Source organism: Rhinatrema bivittatum, chromosome 7 (assembly GCF_901001135.1).
Source record: "Rhinatrema bivittatum chromosome 7, aRhiBiv1.1, whole genome shotgun sequence".
NCBI lineage: Eukaryota > Metazoa > Chordata > Amphibia > Gymnophiona > Rhinatrematidae > Rhinatrema > Rhinatrema bivittatum.
In genome coordinates this window covers 220538890-220543418 of record NC_042621.1, presented here as the reverse complement: position 1 = coordinate 220543418, position 4529 = coordinate 220538890, and positions in this window count along the sequence as shown.

Sequence of the window (4529 nt, the reverse complement as noted above, 5' to 3'; positions counted from 1 at the left end):
CCTCCTGTCCTCCCATTCTCCCCTTTGTTTTCACTCCTTCCTCAGCTTTGTCGCCCCTCTGTCTTTCGCCAACTCCCTATTCCCCTATTTACACCTTCTGTTTTTACCCCCTCCCAGACCTCACCCACTATGTTATGCCTGTCCTCACTAGCCTCAGTTCCTTGTTTCTCGCCATCCTTTCTGCTCTCTCTCCAGACCCCTTCTTCTGTCTCTTACCTCATACCTAGCCTCTCACTCCCCTTTCACCTTCATTCCAGCCCCATTTTCACCCTCCCTCAACCTCTTCACAGGTCTATCCATCTCCTCTGTCTCTCCCCCCCTCCCCTCCCCCTCCCTTTCCTTTGCCTCTCATATACTCCTCAGCTGCGCAGGCCTTCATACCATATCTCAAACCTTCCCCTCTCTCGTCTTCCATCTTTTTCCTCCCAAACCATCTAAAGCATCCACACTTATAACCCTGCCCAATTTGCTGAGCCTCTGCTACCACCCAATCCATGCTTAATTTCCACCTCTGATCTTTCCCTACTTATTCTCTAAGTCTCTCTTCTCCCCTAATCCCCAAATCCCCACTCTCACACTCAATTCCTGTACAGTCTGTCAGCTCTCCCCACCCCATCTCTGAGTCCTCCCTGCCTGCCCACCCACACACACTTATCCATGAATCCCCCACCAATCCTGTAGTCTCTGTTCTTCTCCCCCTACCCACCAATCTCAGTGTCCCTGCTGCCTCTTCCCTGTCTGCCTGTCCACACTCACCCCTACCCACTTATTCCTGAGTACCCCATCCAATATGAGATATTCAGTGGAAAATACCCAGATAAGCATTCTACCGAATATATCCAAATAAGCTTCTCTGGGTAACTTTAGGACGGGTATTTTTCAACCAAACTGAATATCAACACTGCCTGGACAAAGAGAAACCACCCTGGGAATGCTCATGGTGCTGCCATGCTCCCGGGTTCTTTTCCCAACAGAGGGGAAAGATTGACTTTTTGAATGTAATCCACTTTGAAGTGCTGAAAGGCAGAATATAAAACTTGTAAAAAATAAAAAACCCTTAGGCTGCCTGGTGGTCTTCTGATATCTTCCAGTAAAATAAACACACTGCATGCAATCAGCTGTTGTTCAAAAAAATGAAACTGATTAACTTGATTGCAAATGAAAATTCATAGCAGATGCACTTTGGAATAGTGCACTTCAATACAGAAAAGAAAATCCAATAACTCAAAGAGTCATTGGTAAGTCTGCACTCCCTGGCAGTTAGGGTTGCCAACTGGCTCCAGATTTTCAGGACAGGTTGATTCACTCCTGGTTTTACTCCTCTGCATGCAGGTACTTCTAGTCTTGCTTTTCTTAGGGAATGCAATAGGGACATCAGAATAAGCCCCAGCGTGCAATAGGGGTCAAATCAGGATTGGATCAATCTAGCCTGAAAATCTGGAGCCAGTAGGTCCTCTTAAAAAGGGACCCTCCTTGGGCACTTCCTCTGATTGGTACCTGAAAGCTGGATGCAGACTCCTTCTCAATAGGAAACTGGAAATTCCACCTTATACAACTCCAGATAAGTCTCTTGTTAACAACTTCTTTCAAAATAACTCTGCCGGGAGACTTCTCAGTTTGGTAGTCTTCACTCTGACTCCAACCAGAAATCCACTCTTCAGAACTCTTAGGTACTACCATGAAGTATGAGGAGTATGGAGCTAATTCCCCTCTTCCTTTGGATCACTTCTTGGTCCTTTCCATTCTCAAGATCCTGCTTGGATCCCCAAGATCTTTTTGAGAGAAGTATAACATCCTCTTTGGAAAATAGCATGGTATATACACACACCCTGCCTAATATTGTGGACAAGAATCATGAAGTGAAGTAAATACAAATGTTAACAATTTAAATTGAATTCTGTAGATAACAGGTGACCAATGGAGTGATTTCAGAGTAGGTGAAATATAATCGTACAACCTGAGATCCCACACAGTTCCCACTGCCGAGCTTTGAATAAATTGTGAGCGATACAAAGAGGAATTCTTAAGCTCATCATCTAATGAAATGCAATAATCTGAATGATTTGTCACTAATGCATGAAAACACTGTAGCCAATTTGTCTCCAGTAAGATAGGCATGTAAAAGATTCTACTTGTTTTATGTTCAAATATTTATATACTTACCTTTGTTAAATGTATAACGCTTATATAACCCTGTTAAATGTATAACGCTCCGGCGTAAGTTCTTGTTCACTGTACACCGACGTGATATCTTTGATGAGCGGCGGTATATAAAAAATTATAAATAAATAAATAAAATAAATATTGTATCATTTGATAAATGCTGTCCAAAACAAGATCGAACAATCTGTATAATCTGACTTTGAACAGTGATATCCAAACCCTACAATGACTCCAAGATTTTTTACCTCTGCTATTTGTCTTAAATACACTGTACTATTTTTACACATTTCCTTTATGCTTTACTTAATTGTTTATGAATTTATTGAGTATATTTTGGTGGTAGTTTGTATTTCTTTACCATGGTAACTTTTGCCATGGAAATATTACTTCAGCCCTCATTTGTATGACTAATGTGTAAACCCCACTACAAGGTACATAAAATAGAGAGAGAGGATCCGACATGGGTTTTTGCAAAAGTCAATCTCTCTAATTTGTTTTGTGGGTTCAGAAGTCAGGTCATGCAGATGGTGGAGTGGACCCTGAATAAAGGCAGCAGGGTGTGCAACACTTTTTCCTTTTCTTAGTCCAGTCAGGGAGAGATAAATCCCTCTCTCCCCTCCATGAACTGTGCCCCTCTAGGATAGTGTCCCCCTTGCTGGCCCCTTGAGACCTGGAAAAATAAAACATGTTCCAGGATAAATCGAACACTCAACTTTTATTCATCTTGAAAATCCCAGCCAACAACTATATATTCTTCACTTTCAAGATTTCAGAACTGTCCTACAAGCCATAATTTTCTCCAAGATAGACTACTGCAACTCTATCTTGCTAGGTCTCCCTTCTTCTTCCATAAAACCACTCCAGATGCTGCAAAACGCTACTGCCAGGATTTTAACAAACGCCAGAAGAAGAGATCACATCTCCCCCATTCTCAAAAAATTACACTGGCTCCCAATTCACTTCAGAATCCTCCACAAGTCCATCACCATCATCCATAAAACCATCTACTCTCAAGCCCCTCTCAGCCTTCAAATCCCGCTCAGACTACACTCCTCATCAAGACCAATCAGAGAAGCATACAAAGGATCCCTACACATTCCACAAACAAAAGTTACACACCATCAAACATTCAGTGAACAGGCTTTTTCTACTGCCGGACCAACCTTATGGAATGCCATTCCCCCTGACCTCAGACAGGAACCATGCTTACTAACATTCAGAAAAAGGCTAAAGACATGGTTTTTTAGGCAAGCCTTTCCTGATCACAACTGACTCTCCTAACTTTCTCACCAGTCAGGCTACAACCACTTGTAAACTTCCTGTCAACACTATGTAAATAATTCCTCTCATTGTTACTACCTAAATTATTCCTTCTACTCTTCTTCTTCTCCCAGTTCCAACTTCCCTTGTTTTATTGTAACTTACTTCTCTGCCTCTCAACACCTGTTTATCGTTCATAGTTATCACTCCCCTTGTTTTCTGTAAACCAGCATGATGTGATTTTATCATGAATGCCGGTATAAAAAAAGCTTTAAATAAATAAATAAATAAATAAATAAATATACCATATGGAGGACATATATATCATACTGAATAATTCAGAGATCCTAGGTTACTCCGTCAAGATAAACATCCAACAGTCACCCGATACATTGTACCCCGGGATTTGGAATACCTCTTCCCAGCTAAAGGTGTTATTTCCTCCAGGAATCCCATAACAGACTCCCAACACTACTTAGCAGGATGTATGGCTTACAACCTTTAATACTCCAATCCCCGAAATTCCCTTCCATTCAAGTAGCACTCCTCCCCATGTAATCTCACCCCATACAAGTGGAATGGTACACTGCACTCTTCAGGCTCCTCTTCCTTTTAAATATCAAACTCCTTTGTGGGACAAGAGATTCATATCGCTAATTCCAGGGGGCCCCTCACTCTACCCTCATTCATTACTCACATCTCCATGGACACTCGCCCTTCTCCTCAATCCCCCCAACCCCATCCTTCCAGCAGCATGCAGATATAACCTGGTCTCCTCCATGCCCTGGCCATCAGTGGAATACTTCTTGGTCATTTCCTCAAGGAGAAGAATCACTTCTTCTCTTGCTCCTCAGCCATGGACCTCCTCCCTCGAAGGGAAGGGAAGAGCCCTTGCAGGGCCCCACAACATACTGGGGAGGGGGTGTCCCCAGATCCCCGGGCCTCCAGGCCCACCTGCCAGCAAGCTGCCTCCTCCAGACACCCTACATCCTGGAGGTCCCTCTCGCCCTCCACTGCATACTCAGAAAGGGCAATTCCACCCGATTTGATCCAGAATTTATACCTCCCCAGGCCACTCCCCAACCAATCATCTCCTTTCCTCTCTC